Below are 24687 nucleotides of genomic sequence, written 5' to 3'. Positions count from 1 at the left end.
ACCTCCATCAAGGCATCGCGTACAAAAATTACTCAGTACTTAAAAAAATTGTGTTAATAAAGTACCTGTATTACTGGATCGGGGCACACAAGCTACGATAACTTTTTTGCCATTCCTTTACTTTCCTGTGCTGCGGCAAAACTACTAATCAGACTAATTATGATTGCCGCCAACCACTTTATCCACATTTTAATGCAATTGCTGCGTTCGTACTCATACGGCAGCGCGTGTTTTCCTTCAGACGCCTCACTTGTAGAATATCAACGGCATCACCTTCTCAGAAACACTCTGACACCAGATTCTGCATTTCGCCAGCTTCTGCAACTTTTTGATATGCATTGGCATACATGCACCATGCCCTCAGGCACCTTGATGGCACCTTAATGTGGCTTGACGTAATTATTCATCCCAGCACATACAGACACACACACATACATATTTATAAAGTATACTCGCGTATGGTCGTATTCAAATGCATTAACACGGATGGAGATTCCAAAGCGGGAGATGAACTTCCATGCCAACATTTCTTCTAAATAAAAGTGTAATTTTACGTAACTCTGTCTGGATACACGCTTTTAATGCATACTTTTTCCACACGTATTTTCTCAGCACTTTTCCCGTTGCTCACAATTTTTCTTTAATAATATTTTCTTTTGCTTGCTCGTACGCTGTTCGTTCGTTGGCGGTCAATACGGCTCAAGTGCATTTGCTTTCTTCACTCCGCGCTTTACACTTAACTTTTGCATTTTCCATTTTCACCTATCCTACCCTTCTCCTCTTCCCTGTAGGAGAATTGCCATGAATCATACTCAGCTCCCCAGTGATGTGTACTCGTAAAAGGTAGGTGGTAATGGATTTTATTGCACTCATTCAGTCACTTGTAAATATATGTGTGAGTGTATGTGTGATTTCGCTCGGCTGTATGTGGGCATAATTGCAACTGTGTGTGAGTGGTCTGCACTCGAGTTCAACTTATAACGTTGCGTTAGGTAGAGAAGAAGAAAAGCAGGAACCTTTGTAAATGCGCGTCATCTGCCTTCAAATGAGTTGTCGTAGACGCACTAAAACGTGCTTTGAACCCCAGAAATAAGGAACTCCGAGTTGGTATCTTCGTCGCGCAGGCAACGAAGAAGGATAAGTGTGTTTTTACATTTTGCATACCCAAGTATATATTTGTACATACATACATACAATTCAGGCTGCATAAATTACGTAAAAGTTATGGATAAAATTTTCAAAGGACAATAACTATTTGCTAGAAAAATATCCTTGAAGAAGTGATTTTTATTTCGAAAAACAATTTTGCATGCTTTTATGTACACGCGTTTAAAAAACAGATGCGAATGTATAAATAATCAGACTGACAGACAAAAATCGCTGCCAATGAACTGAAATGAACTCAATAGGCGACTGCCTGGAATAACAAAGACTTTTCAGATACAAAACACAGAAATTATCTATAATAAAAAATGACAAAGCAAACAAGTTATTCATTGAACGCAAAAAAACGAGGGTAGCAAAAAATTTCATATGCATATCCATATGTGTCCATGTACGCTTTCAAAGTGCTTGGTGACATAATTGAATATCGAACGGCAGTTTGAAGGAAAAACTGCAAATATCAAAATAATAGCAAAGAAACCATGTAGAGTGCAAAACAAGAAAGAACTCAACACTGAGCGCAAGTTCATTAGTCAAAAGCAGAAGCTGCTGAGGATGCAAAAAAAGCTCTTGCTGTAGTTGTTGCTGCTGCCTGTATGAGGTTAGTTGCCTTATGGGACGTCGGATGCATAAAAAATGGCCAATTCATTAATAACACGCACACACGCGTCGCAAGAAGGCTAACCTCCAAATTCATTCATACAACCAGTCATAGGCACGCGTGTATGTACATACTTATATGTACACCTATGTGCGCAATAATAGCAGCTCGACACTATTATTTATTTATTTTTCGTTTGATTTATTTATTTTTTTTTTATAGTTCAAACTACACCGGCCGCCGTAGCCGAATGAGTTGGTGCATGACTACCATTGGGAAGTGCACCGAATCTCCATGAAACGTTTTTATAATAAATACACAACCTCCGTGTGTATTTCTGCCATGAAAAAGCTCCTCATAAAAATTGAATGCAGTTCGGAATCGGCTTAAAATTTTAGATCCCTCTATTTGTGGAACAACAACAAGACGCACGCCACAAATAGAAGGAGGAGCTCGGCCAGACATCCAAAAAAAAAGGTGTACGCGCTAATCGGCAATTTTTTGTTTTTTACGTTCGACAAGTCATCATGAATCGTTTAACGCCAGAACAACTCTTCCAAATTGTGGAAATTTACTTAAAATCCTATTCTTAATCTATTCACGAGGCTAATGGAGCGAAGTGTTGAAGAAGACGCCGTAATGTATTAAATTTTATGTAATTTTTACGGATATCATATTAAAAAAATAAATGTCATAAAATTATCTAGCAGATTATATAGGGTTGTTAAATAGGTGCGCTTCAACTTTTTTCCGATAGGGAGGGCGAACGACGCAATATTTTTTATTTTTCGCTTGTCATTTGTAAACTTCATTAGTATACATTTCATCATGGAACGCTACACACTTGAGCAACGATTGCAAATCGTGCAAATTTTTTATGAAAATAATCGTTCTGTTGCTGCTACTTTAAGAGCATTACGGCCATTTTACGGTCCATTTAACAAGCCGTCTCGTTTTGGGGTTATGTGAAGTCATTGGTCTACAGTAACAAGCCGGCGACGATTTGTGAGCTCAGAGCCAATATTGAACGCGAAATTGCTGGAATTTCGGCCGATTTATGCAAAAGAGTGGTCGAAAATTGGGTTCAACAATTGGACTTCGTAAAACGTGCACGCGGTGGTCATGCAAAAGAAATCGAATTTCATACTTAAATGTACATGTTCAAACTCGATAATAAAAAAAAAAATTAGTTAAAAAATTCAAACCGTTTGTGTTTTATTCAAAAAAGTTCAAAAGTTGAAACGCTCTTACTGAAAAACCCTATATATATGTTTTGTAGTATCATTTTACATTCTCAAACTCTTAAAAAACACCCGATATATGGGCACGACCCCCAACAAACGAAAAATTCAAACTCAATGCAATTGCGGGATACTTTGAGCTTGCACAGTGTCACTCCGAAATTCAATATGCCAAAAAACTGCACTGCAATTTTTCTAAAAATTCGGATGGCAATTTTTTTATTTTTTTTTTTATTATATACAAAGTTTGAAGCTTTAAATTACAATATTTTTCCCGTAATATAACTTTATTTGTATAAAAAAATGAAAAAAGGAAGAATTGGTTAAATCTTCTGTGTAATGTCGCTCTGCTATTATTGTGAACACAGGTGTATGTGTTTAAGTACGTATTAACATAGATGGGTATGCAATTACGAGTCGACTAAGAAACGTGTTTTACTATTATTTTCTGTTCCTTGCCGATAGTGGGTATCGAACCCGAGGCGAACATCATAAGCTCACATGCAGTATTTGTAGTATGAAGCTGGGAGACTCAAATATTACACAAATGCACACCATAAACACTATTGGAAAATAAAGTTGGGGAACCTCAAAACTAAGCACTGGCCAGCATCATTTAATTGGTGCATTTTCACTGTTTTCGAAATGAAAATTTAGTTGAGCGAAATTGCAGTCTAATATATAAACTGGGGTATACGAGTATGCGATTGTGGATGTGAGGGTGAGTGTGACGTTTGTGGTGATTGCAGCCTGTGGCAATAAAATTCATTTGTTATTGTAAAATTTTGTTTGAAAGTGTAATCAGTTCCTGTGGTGAATTTTCTATGCCACAGATATGTGCGTATATGTGTATGTATATGTATGTGAGTCTCTGTCCACATTTAATGGTGGTCATAATGAGGTATGGCCAATTCAACGGGTGTGTCGCATAATTGCGTACATACAGAGAATTATTTGTAAATAATTTGCGAAATGTATTAGTTTTGTAAAATGTTGCAAGTGTGCGTACATATTCTCGTATGTATGTGAATGCATAAATCGCAATTGCTTAACACAATTGTGGGCGAGCATTTTGTGACAAATAACAGATTCCAATTTTAGCTGAAATTTACTACACCTGATTTTTTTTTTAATTTTATTGGTACTATTTTAATTATTTTAGGGTTTAATTTGCATATTTACAATTACTCACGCATGCATTTCTCCTTTAAAAATTGTCAAAAGCGGAAAGGGCAAATAGTATGACTCACTGGATAAAAACACAACGCAAAGCCTTTCAGAAGTGCGAAAAATGGTAAAGAAATTCAACTTCCTTTTCTTAGCGAAATATAGCATTGAAGGAGCATTCAAGACGTCCAACCCAAGAGTCGCTTCAAAATTTCAAGTTTTCAGTGAAAGCTATCGCTTCTAGTTTCAAGTGAAGAAAATAAATATGGGTGTTGTGGCGACTACCAACATGCCGGTCAAATTCGAATATTTCTGTGATTTTATAAACATTTTTGTCATTATCGACATTTTCTCTAACTTAAAAAAATGCCTGGACGGAGTCGACAAACCCAAAAATTGCACGTAATTAGCTGTTACAGCATCGGCCCCATTAACACTATTCACAATTTCAGCGACTTGGTATGCATTGTCGCCTTTATCAAAGAAAAACTGTAAAATGTACCGAATTTTCTCTCTGTTGACTTCCGCTGTTAATTCCCTGCAATTGAATGGAACGAACAAGAAACAGCAAAATAAATTTTTAGTGTGAAATGTCACCTTGCCAACGAGTCATTTACTACAGCCACCTACCAAGAAATTAATGGAGTTCTTTTCCCACAAATTAATACAATTATTAAAGGGCATCAATCTATACCGATGAGTTAAAATGAATGACGTTTAAACAACTTAAACGGCTTACAGTTAAAACAATTACAACACACTTAAAGCTTACAGCAAATACTACTAACAAATAAGGAATAAAAAACGCCACCATCAACTGCCAACTTTGAAATACGATAAAAAAATTTCAATTTGTGCAGCTGCTAAGCGATTTATAGCGGCATATTAAAATGGAATTATGCAGCTGCATGTCTGGCAACACTGGCGCTGCGTGCATCAGCAAAAGCACTCCTTGTTGTTGTTATTTGCGTCAGGAATTGCAGTAGTGACTGCAGCAGTGGTGGCAAATAATGATATTACAATCATAATTTATCATAAAGACAACAGCTGTGCTGATGGCACTAACAAGAGCAACAGCTCACCCACACCAACAAACTGTTGAGTAGCTTCTATAAAAGAATTTGGTTTAAATTGAAAACCAAATGCGACTGATGCGTTTTTGAAAGCCTTTCATAAAAGTAAGTGCGCCTATAAAAAGCAAATGTAAATGCAAAAAAGTGCATAGAATTCCGTTCACGCAGTGAGAAGGCGCTCAGTGGTAGCAAAGCGAATTTACACGCAAAAAAGAGACTAATTAAAAAATTGAGAGCCCCATACGGCGATATTGCAATAAATTCGCACTGCGCCGCTTGTACGTGATTGGCATTTCGGGTGCGTCAGCATAGCTCAGTGGGCGAGACGATTTCTTCAACAAACAAAAATACAACAACCACGATTAATATGCGCAAAAAATTTGTTTAAATAAAATAAAATAAAATAAAATAAAATAAACGCCAGCAAATATGTAGATGAAAACAATGATCGCAATCTGAAATTCATTGAAGAACGGGTAAGTGAGCAACGATTTTTTCTACTTTTTTTTTGTTTCATGATATTCTTCACAGTTTTTATATTCTTTTTTTGCTATCCGGCTTAAAAAGCGAAATTAACACTGAATTGTATGCTGATTTTGTTTTCGGCGCTCTTTCGATTACTTCAACTACTGAATCAATAGTCACTTTAAAGGCCGCGTAAATTGTATTTACTTTTTTTTCAGCAATGAGTGTTTGACTATTGCACTTGTGGTTGTACTGCTTCTGACTTTGTAACCTTGCAACCGGAAATGTCAATTGAATGCGCAAAAAGAATTCGAAATTCGAAACTCGGAACAAAATATAAAAACCCGCAAAGGAATATAAATTTCGGAAGCGGTGGAGAAATAATTTATATGAAATTGAATAAAGTAAACATTATTTTAAGGTTGTACAGCGCATAATTTGAGTACACAATAACAACAACACCAGAAACCTAAAAAGCTGATAGTTTTTTATACTATACTATAAAAGCCTAGTTTGGGTGCCACAAATCCCACAGTACGAAAGCAGCCTTTTTGGTAGCTCCACCACGTAGCTTCAAAGCCAACAACCATAATAAAATAATTATTAGCAAAGAGGCAAAAGTGAAGCATTTAAAATGCGCTCGAATCAACTAACCACTTTTCTTCTGTTGTCGCTGGCAGTAGCCACTGCTGTGGCAACTCCATTTAAACGTCAAAATGCACGCCAGCATCGGCAACTGCATTCAGCGCGTCAGGTGGAAGCCACCACCACACAGTCAGTGCAAGCAAAAACGGGCTACCCACCAGCCGGCTTCCGGCCACACATACCTTTCGAATTGCCAAATGAACGTAAACCCGAAGAGTTGCCAGCTGCGACCAGTACGCCAGTGCCAGCCGCAGCCGAAGTTACGACACCATTGCCAGATGGCTTAGCTGGCTCCGGTGATGTAAACATCGATGTAGAAGTGATCATCGAAAGGGGTGGCGAAGAAGAGAAAGTTAGTGAAGAAGTCGAGAAGACAACGGCAACAACCGAAGCCCCGAAACAGAGCATCGAAGGTGAAAGTGAGGTTGAGGGAGAAGTAGAGCAAGAAAATCCAGGAGCTGAAACCGAGTCCCACACACCCGCAATCGAGTATGGTCCACCTACCGTCAATGGCAATGCAAATGAAGGTGATGACGAAACAGTTGTAGAGCCAGTCGGACACTTTCAGCCGCCCAACCGTGACGCCGAGGAATTCGCCCCGTCCTCAGCAGCAACCGAAACAAATATGATTGCTGATGCTGATGTTGTTACCAATAGTGCTGACATTGATGCTCCCGCTCAGCCTGTTGCTGATTTTCCGACTGCGGAGGAGGCCGTCACGCCTGCCGTGGCGGCTATTGATTACGACGACTCGGGCGCTATGCCGCTCGACGTAGGCGGTGAATTAACGGCAGAGGCAGCAGAGCAGCACGAACCTGCAAGCACTTACGGCCCACCAACCAGTGTCGATAACGAAATCGCACACTTGCCGGCGGATACCTATGGTGCACCAGGTGGTGCTGTTGCGCCACCCGAAGTAGAGGAAGAAGATTTTGGTGTGGAACTAAACGAGTTGGAGCCGGTGGCGGCAGCCGAAGATGCTGACTTAGCAGCGGAGCAAATCGAATTGCTCAGTGGCTTTAGGGAGTTACAGAGCGGCCGCCTAATCTTTGTGCCTTCCGATGGCAGCAATCTGCGTCAGATATTCTTCGGCACGTCGCCCCAACAGCAACGCGTTAATAAGAGTGGGCGTTTGATGCTCGTATAAAATAGAATAAGTAATTCTTTTGTTTTTGTAAATGTGTAGTACTTGTAATTAAATATTGGTGTTAATAAAAAAAAACAAGAAAAATATACAAAAATTGCTAAGAGTGTTAAGCAAAGGAGCTAACGGCTATGAACAAATTATTTCCTCAATATGGAATATTTGGAAAATGGCATAGTGTTGGCGGATATAAAAACCAAATAAAAAAGGCTTTTTTCTGACAGCCAATAAGAAATCATAACCGCCATAGCAAAGAGTTATGCGGACTAAGGAGGGCCGAGGCCCAATACTAGGTATTCGCCAAGACAGAATCCAGTGATACACGAAAGTTGAAACACTTATTTTGTGAACGAAAAAGCTAGTAGTGAACCTCTTTTGGCCAAAACTTCCGGCGATAGGTCCTCACATTCTTGACGGATATTGTCTTTAAGAGCTGCAAGAGTCTGAGGCTTGTTAACATAAGCCCGCGACTTCAAAAAGCCCCACATAAAGAAGTCTGGAGCGGTCAAATCAGACGATCTTTCTGGCCAGTGCAAATCGCCAAAATGGGAGATTAGGCGCCCGGGAAATGCATCCTTCAGCATATCGGTTGTGGCACGTGCAGTGTGTGCCGTTGCACCGTCCTGTTGGAACCACATGTTTTCCAATCCCAATTCATCAAGTTGCGGTAAAAAGAACTCGTTGATCATTACTCTGTAGCGCTCACCATTCACAGTAACCGTTTGGCCCGCGACGTCTTCGAAGAAAAAAGGTCCGATGACTCCTCCAGCGAAAACAGCACATCATACAGTGGCTTTGAGCGGGTGTAATGGCTCTTCGTGCGTTACACGCGGATTTTCAATACCCCAGAAGCGTAAATTTTGCTTATTTACGTACCCGCTAAGTTGGAAATGGGCCTCATCACTCATGATTATTTTTGATGAAAAATCATCTTCCTCTTGGTGGTGATTAAGGATGGCTTGAGCGTATGTTAGACGCGATTGGCGGTCAGCAGCTAACAGCTAATGCACCGTCTGGACTTTGTACGGAAACATCTTCAAATCTTGTACCAAAATTCGCTGTAAAGACCGTCGACTGATACCCATTTGCGTGGCACGTCGTCTGGTCGATGTCGACGGCGCTTCCATGACATCCTCGGCTACAGCAGCAATATTTTCTGCAGAACGGCTACTCCGGGGTCTGCCACGCCTGGCAGCATCTCGTGTTGGGCCAGTCTCTTCGAGGCGAGCGGCTAAACGTCGCAGTGTTTCACCAGTAGGCGTTGGACGGCGAGGACATCTGCGACGAAATTCACGTTGTGCCAAAGTCACCGACCGATTATTGGTCAAATAAATAGTCAGCAATATTCCGCGTTCTGGAGCAGTGTAGCATAACATTGTTTATTAACGTGTATTTCGCATGTGTTTACTACCCAAATGTCAAAACAGAACTAACATTAGGGGTCACTCGCAAAATGTATAGCATTTTCTGATAGGAGGATTACTTTAGCGCCACCTGTTATTTCAATAGTACCTTCCGGGGTATAGTACAACTTTGAGGCAAGATCCAGGGAGTGATGATGTACACAAAAGCTATAGACGCATTGGAGTCTTGGAAACGAAATGTTTATCGACCAGAGCGTATCACACTTAACGTTCGCATCTATAGAAATTAAGGTTTTTTGACTCCACGTACCAACTCTGGTTGAGGAATTCGTCGTGGTAAGTTAAATTAATCCAAGCAGGTTTCTGTGGTTTTTTGAGTGTTGCAATAAATTCATACTAGTTAACTGAGCAGAATCCAATATGCGACCAATCACGTAAGCGTGTGCGCTCATTAGACCTAATAATACGCAATTTCTGTAAAAATCGGCGCACATGCTCCCATATACATACATAGATGTGGACACATACACACGTGCAAAAATAAAAATGTTTGTAACTTTACTGCGGGGTATTTCAAATGAGTAGCAGATCCTTGAAAGTTAACCGAGCTCTAGCAGAGTGTAATAATATGTAGTGGTTAGTGTCCTAAAATATAAATTTCTCCAACACTTTACTTCAGTCTGGCGGTTACGACACTTTTGCAAAAACTACAGGAGCGAAGAAAACGAGCAAAACGAACTGGAAGGACGAAAGCATTAAATAAATCTGTGTCGTAGTTTTGAGTACATTTCTCATAATTTCCGCACACTGCAACAACAGCAATAACTTCCACTATTTTACTACCTTGCCCAAATGCAGACGACAGTCTTGTATTCATTTTTTGGCTTTCACGCCATGCGAGCATAAATATTTCATAGGCACGCCCGCACAACGAACACAAACACACGCTGTGGCATATGCGAAGGTGTGTGTGTGCGAAGGAGCCGGTAGTGAGGAATGAAAAATCCAACTGCCATCTTCATTCATAAATCTTTCGCAACCTAAGCCACCAGGAACTTGTTAGTCCAAAAGGTATGGTGGAAAAAGTGGGATTTGGAAGTGTACAAAAATATGAAATTTGGCATGGAGCAATAGAATTCACTTAATCGGTGCGAGGAGAAACAGCCAAAATAGAGAGTGAGAGAGAATGAACGCAAAGAAGAAAACAAAAACGTATAACTCAAAAGGCAAAAACTACACGAAAAACTGAAAGCTGGTGTGAAGCGCTAACGGACGTTAAGCGGAGCATAAAAAGTCGAATATTTGTTTTAACACCTTTTCCCATTGCAAAACTGCATATGCATGTATGCAAAAAAACAGAAATATTTGTAAAAATTCGTGCAACAGCTCCACCGTGGAATTTCGCTGGTTTTAAACTAGTTCGGCTACTCGTAAATTCGAAACCAATACTAATTCAGTTCATCTGAATATCAAAAACCTTTAAGTGATCCAACTCATTTTGGTTGAAATACTTTTTTTGTATCCATAAATATGTATATTTTCATTTAAGTATTTAATTTGAACCTGAAAATATTTCACCCGAATTTCGGAGCTAGCCTGAATGTTCAATGCATTTCACTAACAATTTTTAATACGGCGAGCCCTGATTCCTTTTTAAACTGGATACAAACTATTCCAATGAAGCCTAGTTCGCTTTAAACAAAACATCGATAATTGTAAGCCATACATTTTTCTTACTAACCAGCTCAGATTTCCCCTGCAATGTTGAGTTGACTTCCTCTCATAAGCGAGCGATGCACTCTACTCGTTTTTCATCATTTTGAGGCTGCTACATCGTTCGGCTGCAGCCAATGCTACTGCTATACTTCTTTACTTTTTATTATCTCTGCAACCACCTAGAAAGTTGAGCCCTCAAGTATTCGTTACTGTTCCACTACATCGACGTAATGAGAACCTTCGCCATTAACTCTCAGAATGTGACTTTCTGCAGCTCAGCGGCGTTTGGCTTGGACAAAGTTGCTTTTGATGTGTTGGGTTGCAGCTTCGTTAAACACATAAATGTACGCACCAGCGGTCAGCGGTAGTGGCACATAGAGTAGCCCAAAGTTGGTGGAAAATTTGGCACTTGGCAAAGTCAACGTTCGGTTTTTAAGTGACTACTAGTAATAGAACTCCTGAGAGGCGATTCTAAATATTAAATGACTTTATACATTTATGTACTTTATAGGTGGCATGAAAATGCCAGAGGGAAATTCGTATGCTGCTATAAAATAGTAAAATTTTACTGGTACTAAACGTAACTCAAAAATACAAACGACTGTAGGGTAGTAATTTTTCATTACAAACTTTCCCCATTTTTTTCATTTTTATTTTCATTTATTTATTTTACTATAATACATGAACACCCGATCATGTGAATATACACCACGAATTCGAGATAAGTACTTGGGTCATTTACCATTAGTTGATGTTGCGTGATGCGATGAACGGCAAATGGCCAAATGAAAGAGCGCAAAAAATTGCAAATAATGCAGCACTCACAAAGGGCGACACTTCTATTGAAAAGGAATAAAGAATGAAAAAGAAGTAATGTAACGAGTGTAAAAGCATGCATGGCATCAGTCGAGCTGTCGTTGTTTTTGTACAGCAACAATAGCCAAGTGCATGCTAGTGTTTGAGTGCAGCAAATATTTCATTTCTTAAGTGACATTTCTACTGTCTCACTTTCATTACCGCTCGTGCTTTTCCCCCTGTTCCGTCGCCGCTCCACATACAACGTACTCCTAATGGCTGAATTTCCACTAAGACGCACATTTTTCAGCGCAGCACTCGTGGCATATTTAACTGCCTCAAAGCCGCGGTTTATAGTCAGGCAGTCACCGTATTCGTTAGAAATCTGCTGCCGCTTCTCGTTGGCGGCATCGCAACTGTGACCATTTTTTATTGCTCTACTGAGTGTTTTTCTCATCTATTTTAACAGTTGGCTCTGTTGCGCAATGAGGTTGTTGTTCTGTGCTGGGTTGCAAATCAAGCACGTGACTATAATTTCTGTAAATTGAAAGGCGTGTCAAACGCACGCAAGCGTTTCGTAACAAGCTGGCTGCTGGATGTTGTTAATTTTTTTAAGCTAAGGTTGAAACTACCGATGCATTCTGCCCACAATGTAGACCTGTCACTTGATTTCATAGTTTAGGCATTTAATGATGCATTTTTTTTAATTGTTCGGAATTTTATTTATTTGCTTACCTTTTTCATCCTATTCCTTTATAATCAAAGCAGCCTCTATTGGGAGTGTTTCAGCAACAATATCAGCAAAGCAATCGTTTTTATTTCACTGAGTTAATTTAGTTTTACAAATCCATTTAAAAATCACAAAACCCACTTCATCTTTTTTCGCTTAACAAACGCTTCTTGGAGCCTTCGCGCATATAAATTACCATAATCTTCGACCTCATCGCACCTGCTTTTGCTCACCGCTCACCGCTCATTTACATATGTAAATGTTATATATTCTATTTCACTCACTTTTTAATCCCTCCCAAATATGCTTAGTCTCTTTGTTTACTTCAACTTTCTTCTCCCTGATGGCTAAGTTAATTTTTACAGCAATAACAATGTCTAAAGCAAAAATATGGCAGAATAAATGCGCAAAAAAGGTATCGAGAACTCCATTAGAAAATTCCCAATGGTCGCTTAGAAACTTCGAATGTCAGCAAAGCGGGAGGCCGAGAAGCAAGGATCATATACTTATTTGCATACAAACACACACGCACGCACCATAGCACGATGGCAACGTGTAGCGTTTAGCATTTTACCGACAAGTAGGGGTACGTTCTGTCAAAAAAGTAACGGGAATCGCTTGGTGGGAGAGGATATATTTATTATCTATCTAAACGTGTTTGCTCTAATTCGTAATTCTTAAGCTTAATTGGTACCCTACGATTTCTCCTCGCATACGCCCAGTTAAAAGATTATAAACAACGACTACTTTTTTTAAAAAGGTATTGCGATGAAAATATTGATACAATTTTCAACAAATTTGATCAAATTTTCAAAACAAATTTAAAAATTGTGTCAAAAGTTTGTAACCTCAAACAATTTCTAGCTAAAAATTTTAAAATTTTAAAATCTGTGTACAGAATTTAAAACTTTGCGATATATAGTTCTTGTTATAGTGTAAACTATACTTTTATAAAAAAAATAGTGGGTGTTAATAATGTGTGTTAATAGTGGCCGTCAAAATATTTTTCGAACGCAATTTCCGGAGTCGATGTCAGTTTTCATCGCACATTCCCTTTGGTCTTCTACCAATGGACAGCTGTTGCTTCAAAGTGTTAATTTGAGTTTCGGAAAGCGAAGAAAGTCAGCTCGAACCAAATCAAGTGAATAGGAGGTTTTATGATATTATTTCTTGAGTTTGGTTAAATCGTGTGCCCTCGTGGAACAGAACGCATGCGTTTACTTACTTCAGTCTGGCCTTGTTTGAAGAAATATCGTCTGACATTATGTTTTGTTTTTGAATTTTTAAACTCCTTCCCGGTACTTTTATGACAGAGTGTGTGTACTCGCATGTGGCAGGAGGATGCTTGATTGTTCCGCAGACGTGTGGCTTCAGAGTTTGTGAGTTGCTGGCAAAAAGTGAAAAATATTTCCTCAAGTAGGAAATTTTCTTGCTCATTTTCATCTCACAAGGTATGCATGCACGTATCCCATGTATGTGAGTCCAGTCCAGAGCCGACTCGAAAGCGGGTAGCGTGTAATGTGCACATATTCCAGAGCAAATATCACGTACCAAAAATTTTCGTGGCAATTCTCTTTTAGTCGGCAGTTACTTTTTCACGCTGGCAACACCAACTACAACGCTAACTTGAATTATAGCAAAACGTTTCATGCTCGCTTTCTTTTTTTACTTTTTGTTAAGTGCGTGCTGCTCCAGTGCAGGTATTTAAGCGTACAGCTTTTTTGCCACTTTTTATACAGAAACAAAGAACTTCGAACTTAATTTGACTTGCTCATTAGGAATGTGTATATGTGTGTAATAATAAAATAATGGCAGAACGTGCTTCTGCTTCATACATGCATATACAGGAAGACGAGACTGAGTTCCATACACACTACGGAAATAAAGTTTCACATCTGAAGATCTAAAAAATAGCCGTGCTGCAGCAACCGCAAATTCCGTAAAAATGGGTGCTGCAAACAAATTTTAGTAAGTCGACAATTTAAGCATAGACTTGCACAATCTGATCCCAACCATCGGTTGAACTCTTGAAATGGGATGCACCGAGCGATCGATGTTATGCAGATGAAAAGATTGAAGCCCTTAAGATGAATCATTTCATTCGCGCGTAACAATATGTGCACTAGGAAGACTCAAAAAACAAGAGAAAGTTATAGTTCTTTTTCAGGGTCCCCATTAAAAACAAAAATATCAGTGCCTCTTTTTTGGCCACTTAACAAATGTTGGCCCTATCAAGAAAATTTTTCATATAAAATTTTTAAATTTTTCCTAATTGTCCTGAGAACTGCCAAAGGAACTAACCTCGAACAAGCGAATGCCATTTCTTCATATTCCATGTTTCTTACCACCGAGCAGTTATAAATTTTAAATAAATTTCTGCACCAGCCCCCTTATTTTTTCGAAATCAGCGGACATGCAATGTTAACTTAATTAAATTTTGCTACCGCACAAGCACAAACACAAAGAAGGAAAAGCGAAATAGATGTTTCAGCAGCTCTCTATTACGACTCTCACATTGCCTTAGCCGATCATTATTCGAAACGCATTTGGCTTATTCAATGACAAATCAAAATTGCCTTGAATGAGCTGCCAAAAGTAAGTATGGCCAGCAAGTCGAAGCAGCAGCTAAATGGCATTGCATTGCCTCATGGCGAAGAGTTCGAAGGGTGGCGAGCGGTGCAAGAATGTCGGCTGTTGCGGCAACAAGCAAAGTAATCAATTTTATTGGCGTTGGTATGCAATTCATGCTCCTGCCACATTGGCAACATTGCCCTTCCAGTTGCGTCCTGCTCTCCTCCCAATTCGTAAGCACTCAATATTTAAGCTGCAGTTCGTTGCATTCATATCTGGCTGCTGCACCACCAATGCCTCAATTGCGCCTCTTAGAATGGGTACCGTTGCGTGAGTGTTTCCACTGATTTTGTTACTCTTATTTACGTTGTTGTTGGCTCTGTGACGTGTATCTCATTATCAGTGACTTTAATTTCATTTCGCAATTCTGCAATCAATTCACACAGACACCTTCCACTCCGCCAGACTTGCAACACAACACAACTATAATAGTATAATATTATTGCACTTGTTTTTGTTTTGCGCCTCGAAGTTGTCACTGTTTGTTTTTTTTTCTGTTTTTGCACCCGCTTTGTTGCTATTTTATGCCATTGCCAGTTGATTGAAAGTGCTCTTTCTCTTTTTGTTTCACAACAACAACAAGCCCGCTATTTGTTAGTTCGTATAATTGTAGCGCGTATACGTGTTGTTGTTGTTGCAGTTGCAGTTGTTAACGATGTTTCGCGTCCTTGCTCAGCAATATGTCGCAGTCGCTCTTTTCTTCATCTGCTGTCCTTGCTGACGGCGCTACTTGCCCTATGGCCAGTTGGCGGCGCCACGTATGGCATGCAACAACTATAACGGCAACCGTGCTTACAGGGGATGCCGCAATAGCCGGCAGTCGTTGATTGTTAGTGCTGAGGCTATATTTCTCGGTCACTTCCTCCCAGTGTTGGGTACGCATGCGAATTTTTGCTTTCCTCTTCCGCTTGCTCGGAATTTTTACTTTATTTTCTTTTTTATTCGCTCTTTTTTCGTAATTTTTATTTAATGCTTGTTGCCACACTCATTGACTCTATCTTTCATTTTCAATCTGTGTGCATTCCCTCACACGCACGTTGCAAGCAAAAAAATGTGGTATGTGGACTTGTGTCTGTGTATGTGTGTGTGCATTTGTGCACTCGAAGCGTTTACTGAATTATTGCCAGCAGCTGCAACATTTTCGCTTTTCTGCAACAACACTTTAGCACCATCGTCCTTTCTCTTCGCCTCGCAACAGCAGACCACTCACAAGCGCCGCCATCTGTCTTCATCATCTGAAAGCTGTTTTCCTTCCGTACACGTATTTTTCTGTGCTACTGTTTATCCATTCACCATGCAATAAGCGTGTATTTGCAGTTCGATGGTTTTCATCTAAATTCTTCCTTTTCCACTTTTGCAACAAAATATGTTAGGCGAATCTTGCAGTGTTTTTACATTGTCTGTCATTTATTGAATTTGTTCGCCTTTCGTTTTTTCCGATTGCCACACAATTGACTTGAATTTTTTTATGTACTTTTATTCTTTATCTCTTTTTCAAGAGCCACTTTTCTAAATTAACTTTGGATAAATCCGTTAGCAAAAAGACATTCCGTGGGTGGAGACTTCATGCATGGAATGCAAGTGCGGAATCAGTTCATTGATCTGAGAAGAATTTGACTTAACTTCGAAATTCTAATATATGTTAGATATGAATAAAAATTATCAGCAGAATCATCCACAGTAATATCGACTGAACTTAGCTCGCTTCGTTATCAATTTTATCTTCAACAATTCACTTGGAGTCAAATAATATCGATTGTCTTTTCGTTAAAAAGAGGTGCCACTCTTTACAACCGCTTATGGCGAATAGTGCCAGTAATCCTGAAGTGGTATAATGACGATAACCTTCACACAAAAAAAAAACAAATAATTGCTCCTCCTCCTAGTTGTGGTGTGCGTCTTTGGAGGGACCTACAGTTTCAAGCCGACTCCGAACGGCAGATATTTTTATGAGGAGCTTTTTCATGGCACTTCACATCTGCCCTAGTAAAATCACGAGACAATGCAGTAGCCACGCGAAAGCTTGAGCTCATAACAGCAGCCTTGATTTTCCTCCGATTGAAGGCAGTGAACAAAAACTGACAAAAGTAGCTTCCTCATGGCATCTTCTAATAGTGAAATGAAGTGTCACGGTATTCACATACTGGCTTTGAGAGAACTCCAATCATCCTCGATGACTAAAGAGAACTTTTTATCGAAAAACTATTCTCAATTTGAAGAATTTTGTATATAATTACATATGAATAGTTGTGATTAAATAAAATTTCTATGCCACCAATGCGAAAATTTGTTATGACTACAGTTCGCATTTTTCCGACTATGGTAAAATGGAATGCATGAGACGACTTAAAGGATAAGCAGAAAGAGGTAAAAGTGAAAGGATTCATTACTTCTCTTTAAATTTACCAGAGTTTTTTTAGAATATTAGCAGATTGGCGAGGAAAGAGAATGTGGCTCGGCCATTCTCAATACATCCCATTCAAAAATATACCATCTAATCTGATGAGAACCAGACAGCGGCATAGGAAGTGATCTGTACTCTTGCATCCCCCAAAGAAGTTGGATGGACCCCGTAAGCGGTTCTATTAGGGCTCTTCTCTTTAAGAAAAGAAAGATATGCGTATATATTAGCAGCTATTGGCAACAAAGTATTGCATTAGTTCACTTCTAAAGCGCGGTGTGCTCCTGATTATTTTGATTTTCAGTGCTAGGAGGTTCCAAAGGCGAGCAGCAAGCACAAGAACTGACGTTCTGATACTAGGCAACTATTTCATACTAAGTAAGTTAAGAGCTCGAGACGATTTTGCAAATTGAAGTCGGTCCATAAGGAACTTGGGCTCCAGAAAGTAATGCCTTTGTGGAGAAGTGTTAAACACTTCAACTTTAGCAAGTCATTAAACCGTATGGAGTATATTAGTTTAGAAAAAGCGGATATGTGCTCATGGCGTTTTATACAATACACGTATCTAGCAACATTTTGTAAAGGGAATTAAGCTTACTACGACATAGACTATCACAATCGACATACAGCTCACAACCATAAAGTATTAAGAACGTTCTTGCTAAAAGCAGTCGAATTTTTACTGGGGCAAAGTGCTGACTAGTCCATAATGATCGTAGCATACCATAGACCTTGCCTATTGTACCATAGATGTGGTTATTCCACATAACAAAACTTGACTTATCGTATACCGTTTTATGTTTCTAAGGCAAGTGGGTGTCAAGCCTGCGACTCCCTGAACGTACGCACAGTCATATAGAGGCCCACTCAGCTACACCACGTACGAGTATTTGCTATTTTTTCCCATGGCTGCTGAGATTCTGCATACGACTATGATACAAAACGGTCAGCCCGGTTTAATTTACTTATACATTCATAAATAGATTTGTAGTGTATGAGTGTGTAATTTTAATTAGATAGCCAGTTGAAGTGGAAAAACATTTTGCTTTTTATTATGTTTGCAATTGATTTTACGTCTACGTACTTCCTTTTCCATTTTAATGTGATTTTCCTATCCGTCTCTTACACATCACTGAGTAATTGAAATCGATCAAAATTTTTGTGTTGGTTGAAATGCTTACACAAAAAAGTTAAATGAGCAACTTCGGAGCGGCAGAGCAAATATGTAAATGGATAAAGTTGAGTTCCCCAAAATAACACGAAATATGCAAATTTACTCATAGATGTGGACATAATTAAGTTACATACATACATACACATGTGCATCAATGGGGCCGGTATTTGTGAATTGTTTTGTGTTCATCGGGACACCCTCTAGAAATATGAAGTTACCCAAAACATACCAAATTTGAATATTAAACCAATCAGATAAGATTTAGAGCCACCGACTTGGACCTGACGTTCGAGAAGTTAGTTCTTTTCTAAAACAAGTTCATCTTATTTAGAAAAGAAAAAGTCCCGCCTTTTCTACAACGCTACTGAGCACTAAAGGTGAGCTCGGTGATCTGCTCATAGCTGCTTTGATTTTCGTAGTTAGTTTTGCATACCATTAACTTACGAAACGACATAAAAATTCCAACCGAGCCCCAACACAGTCAACTAGGAGTTTCAAACGGGTCCATCAGGTACTGAAACAAAATAACGCTAAAGGGTACAACTTTTTTCATTACTCACTGTCAGCCAGCTAGCTAGTCAGTCAGTCAGATAGCGTCGGCTGCCATTTTTATTACTCGCAAACTTGGATAAACCATTTAAACGCATTATTTTGACGGCTACAAAGCGAAGTGGGAGTGTGTACGGATGTGTGTGTTTGGATTTTTGCCGCAAAATCCTTTATGCTGCTTTACCTGCATGTCCTTATGCTTTGCCCAGTAATCCTCTTCCTCCGACGTCGAATTCCCACTGATAAATCTAAGTTAGTCCAAAAATACACATATTTACGTTTCTACATCCACTTGATTGCGATTGCATATTCCTCCTTCCAGCAAATTTGGTTTGATGATGTTTTTCTTGTTTGGTTGTTTACATTCATTTTTCGCCACATTTTTTTGCCAGTGGCCGCAATGTTTTCTTTCGCTTTTTTGTTTGTTTACTTATCCTTGCAACCTCAACCCGGCTCCAGGTGTTGGAGCCTTGACTGCACCACCCTCCTTCGCCCTCTAATGACATCCAAACACTTTGCGGCATGCTTGGTTGGATTGGCTGTGGTTTCACCCACCAACTCATACCGCCGGGACTTGCTAGCTGGCGTTTCTGACAAATGTCCGAAATGAATAAAGAAAAAAAATAGTAACAACATTCCCCCCAAAAATCCTTGTCTCATAACATTAAACATTGTTGTTATTTTCTTGTCTTAACTATCGTCGTTGTAGTCATTCGCTGTACGAAACGCAAACTTCTATGTGAATATTCGTTATGAGTCTGACTGTGGATTTGTGTTGATGAATTTGTTGCCATTGTCCGGTGGTTGCCCATTCAGTCTATCATTGAGCGTCGCCAGTGTTCGCAACTTTCCACAGTCACAACTTTCAATGTTGTGGATTTACCTGACCAGTTGGGTTATATGCTTTAACTATCGTCGTTCGTTCCTTTTTTCACATTTTACTGTCTAACTTTTATTACTCTGTTGTGTAGACAGACAGACAGAGAAACTGGTATATAAGTACACAGGAACTGTTGAACTCAACTTTTTGATTGTTAAGAGTGGTCTGTGTGCAATATAAATTACCGAAGGAGCAACTGCTTCCAACGTCTGGGATCACAAGCCGACGCCATGCTTTTGATTCACACCAGCGAATATGACTTTGAGTCTCGTCCTCGTTGCTTACTTATATTTTCACTTATTTGTATACAGAGAGTTATTTGAGAATTTAAAAATATTCTGAAGAGGAGTAATATGAGGAAGTATGCAAATTGATATAGAACATTTAAAAGTGTCCCCTACCCAATAAAAGGTTACTAGAGTCCCGTTTCTTCTAAAGGAAATATAAAACGCCAACCTTGAAGGGCTGAACCAATTTCATAAATTATTTACCTAATCCTCATTTCAGATGAGGCGGCCCTTTAGTATTTGACCGAAAGTTCTTGGAAAATTATATGGATTTCAACTCATAAAAGCAGGTGAAGACATCAAATGGTGCAAAAGTGGGTGTGTTAGAGTTTTTCAATGTAATAGACGTATTGATGCGAACTTAAGATGTAGTAACTCCGCTTGCCGTGGCGTGCCATTCGAATAGATTTAGGAAACTTACCTTAAAAAGTATTTCTTTACTCTAAATGAAATAACAGGTTTTGCTGCGCTGAAAAGACTGTTAGTTTATGTGGTCAGTTTATTAGTGAAAGAAAAAAATACTGGCGCACATTTTTGAAATCTATCAAAGTTGTATAGCAAACTATACTGAAACTATATAGCAAGTTCGAGACTGGGTTTTGCAGAGCGAATTGGTCTAGTGGTGAACGAGCACAAAACGAAGTACGTTCTGTCATCAAACAAACAGTCGGCGCACTCGCGTATTCGGCACCCACGTCACTGTTGACATTTATGATTTCCAGGTTGTAAGAGACTTTGTTTATTTAGGAACCAGCATTGACACCGATAACAATGTCAGCCTTGAAATCCAACGTAGAATCTCTCTTGCCAACAAGTGCTACTTTGGACTATATAGGCAATCGAGTAATAAAGTATTCTCTCGATGAACAAAACTGACACTCTACAAGGCTCTCCTCATGCCCGTCCTAACGTATGACGCAGAAGCTTGGACGATGACAACATCCGATGAAGTGACGCTTGGAGTGTTTGTGAAAAAGATTCTGCGCACGATTTTTGGGCTTTGGCACGTTGGCGACGGTGATTATCGTAGGCGATGGAACAATGAGCTGTATAAGTTTTACGACGGCATCGGCATAGCGCAGCGAATAAAGATCCAGCGGCTACGTTGGCTTCATCACGTCGTCGACTCTGAAAGTATTCGATGTGGTACCAGCTGCTGGTAGCAAAGGAAGAAGAAGGACTCATCTGCTTTGAAAATATCAGATTGAGAAGCAAAATGTCCGGTTAGCTGAGGAGAAAAACGACTGGCGCAGTTTGTTAAAGCCGTTATCGGGCCTATCAAGAAGAGCAAGAAGGGGGAAGCGCCTATTTAAAAGGAATTGTATTAAAAAGCTTTCACAGAAACTGAGTATTGAAGAAGTAATAAAGAAATCATCATGCCTTGAGTGTTCTCTTATGCAACCAGGAAGTGTTGCCAGAGTTCCTTTAACGTTTCCTAAACTACCCTTTTTTAATGTTATTCGAACGGTAGTATTTAACATTCCGGTAAGTCCTGACCGTTCCGGTATTATAAACCCAAATGTCATGGGAACGTAAAACTCCACATGTTCCTCTGATCTCTCTGATCAGTACAATATACCAGTAACCAATACGTCGGCCGTAGTGGCTGGAAAATATACGAGGTATGTACAAAAAGTAAAGTGACTTTTTAATTTTCTCTAAAAACATTCATGTAGCTATCAGTATCCCTTCTCAATCAGCTCAAATATAATACACTTGTTCCAGCGGTATTTTCCAATCCTGGAACAACCTCTGTCCAAAACGCACTTTGGTATAGCCTGAGCTTTTCCAATGATTCTGATTTTAACTTCACCTCCGTCTTTTCATAGATAAAAAAAAAAAATAATTGGCGCGTACACTTCTGTTAGGTGTTTGGCCGAGCTCCTTCTCCTATTTGTGGTGTGCGTCTTGATGTTGTTCCACAAATGGAGGGTTCTACAGTTTCAAGCCGACTCCGAACGGCAGATATTTTTATGAGGAGCTTTTTCATGGCAGAAATACACTTGGAGGTTTGCCATTGCCTGCTGAGGGGCGACCGCTATTAGAAAAATGTTTTTATTAGTTTTGCTTTCACCGAGATTCGAACCAACGATCTCTCTGTGAATTCCGAATGGTAATCACGCACCAACCCATTCGGCTAATACCTTCTACCAAAACAAAGGTCACAAGGGCAAGCTGCGTTTTATTTTTGGACGAAATATTTAGAGTTTTTTATGAATTTTTTTTTCCAGAAAACCATTGAGCACTACAGAACACATTTAACCTTTCCATCTCTCAAAAACGAACTAAATATGCCACACTGTTGAAACTGCAAACATTTGTTCAGGGCATTTGTACCTACATGAAATTCGAAAAGTCACCTTACTTTTTAAGCACACCTCGTATTTTTCAAAGCGAAGATTGGAATTCATATCAAAACAGTCAAAAGCCCTTCTTAAGAAAAAAAGATATACAGATATACTTGTATTTCATTCTTATATCCTGATTGTCTCTTGAAAACAATTTCACTCTGCTAGTAATCTGTTTTTCAATTAGGCAACTCACACACGAATTCTCCCTTAAAATCTTTTCCACTCACGTGTACTGCTCCAACTTTAACAATATCCCGAAAGCAGAAATTTATTGAAGTTGTTGAACTGTGGCCCTCAACGCCGCTTTAATGCTTAATGAACGACAGGAAACGAACTAAACACCACACACGCACGCACAGCACTGTCAGCATGGACTAAGCCACAGAGCTAAGCCACATCCTCCCACACACGCACATGCAAGGTTAGCTTCCGCTGCTGCCATGCACACACACACAAAATATGCAAGCATTTGTGCTTGTGTGGAACGTAAATGAATTTCAACAAAGTGCGCCGCATGTGGCAGTTAGTAGTGGTTGCATGCTTTGCTTGTCATTGAAAAGTTGCTGCCATCAAATATCGCCATAATTGCGCACGAACTGCTGGCAAACAAATGTCGGTGAAAGACGGCGAGAGTTTTGTGAGCAGCATGAGGATTAGGAGTTGAGGAAATAAGGGCAACAGCAGCGACAGTAGTATATCTGTTGCCCGCACTATCGATCCCAAACTCATTTGTATATTCATGGAAGGCGCAGGGAGATGCTTAGCAGAACTTAGTGTCTGATTGCTGCCAACAAGCGCGCAGCCTCGAGACTGTTTGGCAGCTAACAAGCTGTGTTTTTGCCACAGAGGCAACTTTTGTCACTCAAGTGCCCACATTTGTTGCTGCCACTGCCGCAGCCAAATCGCGTTTAAAGGCAACACACACACAGCCGCACATTCACGGTCCTCTTGAAAATGGCTGTTGCCGCCGTCTCGCTCCCGAACGCCACCACCGCACACATATATACATATATGTATGTGTGTGGTCCAAGTAAAAGAACAAAAATTTAATTCCACGACCAGTTCGGCTAAATACTCATGCGCACGTGCATCACATCGAATGTGCGCCACACCCCCACCACGGCTAGCAACTCACAGATATGCTGCTGCAACGCTAGCACAATTTATTGAAAGTGTTACGCGCTGTGAAGGCGAAACAAGTGTCGGAAGCTATGGCGCAGCACTAAACCCAGTAGGGTTTCGGGGGTAGCGGGCACATTGACATCGCAACTTGGCGTAACGGCAGTAAATGTCAACACTCAAACGCCGTTGACAGCATCGAATGAATGAATTGGACTCAAGCGCCGATTGCAATAAAACGCCGGGGAGCGGATGTGGAACGCGACGCAGCTCCACATTTATGTCGATAATTTCTGGATGGTGGCGATGATGGGTCACATAGCACCGTGAAGTACTCAAAGCACGCAATTTGTTGCTATTCGTGATGCTATGAAGGACTTTTACAAGCAGAGTGCGGCGAACAGCAATCACCAATCAGCCAACTGCCACAACTTGAAATGGCGCAATAAACCTGTTCCGAATGCATAAGCAAAACGATTGAAAATTCAAGCTGAAATTACGACCACGACGCATCGCCAGTGCACAAATACTGGGTATATATATACAAACATACAAGTATTTACTGCAATGTATAGGCAAAAATTCTGAGCAAAAAGAAGCCTGCCAACGGAAATTTAAGTTGAAATAGACTCAAATTCCTTTATTGCTCTGATGTAATTATTTTCTGAGCTACGGCCAACAAATTAAAATGAATAAGTGAAATCTAATTACTGCTTTCGATGTCATTACTTCATGTAACAAAAAAACGAAATTCCAACTGTACTTTTGGGTGCAAAGTTCAATCGCCAAGTGGCCCGAAATTCGCTTTGATTTTTGACAAACTTTTTGGGCTTAGGTACATTTTCTTCTATTTTAACGAAGTTTTAAATTCTATGCTTCGTTTAAAGCTTTGCGTTATATGATTTTTGTTGCAAATTGTATTTTTATAAAAATAAAAGAATAAAAAACAAGGAAAAAATGTGGTTTACGGAATATTTTTTTTTCTCTATTACCTACTGCTGATTTTTTTTAATTAATCTCCGAAGCCTCATATCTGTCAGCCTATTTTAATATTGCCATGGATCTGTGTGTGCGTTTTAAAAGTTCATTTTAGTTTCAATGGCACTCTATTTTTCAAAATTTCTTCATTCCAACACTTCAAGTTCACTCACTGTTCCCGCTGTGCAATCAATATTCCTACATTTCCCACC

At 39.6% G+C, this 24687-nt stretch overlaps 1 protein-coding gene across 2 annotated transcripts in view; it reads right to left on the bottom strand.

Moving 5' to 3' along the window:
- LOC129242283 (beta-1-syntrophin) overlaps positions 1 to 24687 on the bottom strand; it is a 134114-nt gene that overhangs the window by 61659 nt on the left and 47768 nt on the right. The window lies entirely within an intron of this gene.

This window comes from Anastrepha obliqua, chromosome 3 (assembly GCF_027943255.1).
Source record: "Anastrepha obliqua isolate idAnaObli1 chromosome 3, idAnaObli1_1.0, whole genome shotgun sequence".
Taxonomy (NCBI): domain Eukaryota; kingdom Metazoa; phylum Arthropoda; class Insecta; order Diptera; family Tephritidae; genus Anastrepha; species Anastrepha obliqua.
The sequence above is the reverse complement of the archived record's forward strand: the minus strand, read 5'-3'. Positions and strand labels throughout refer to the sequence as shown.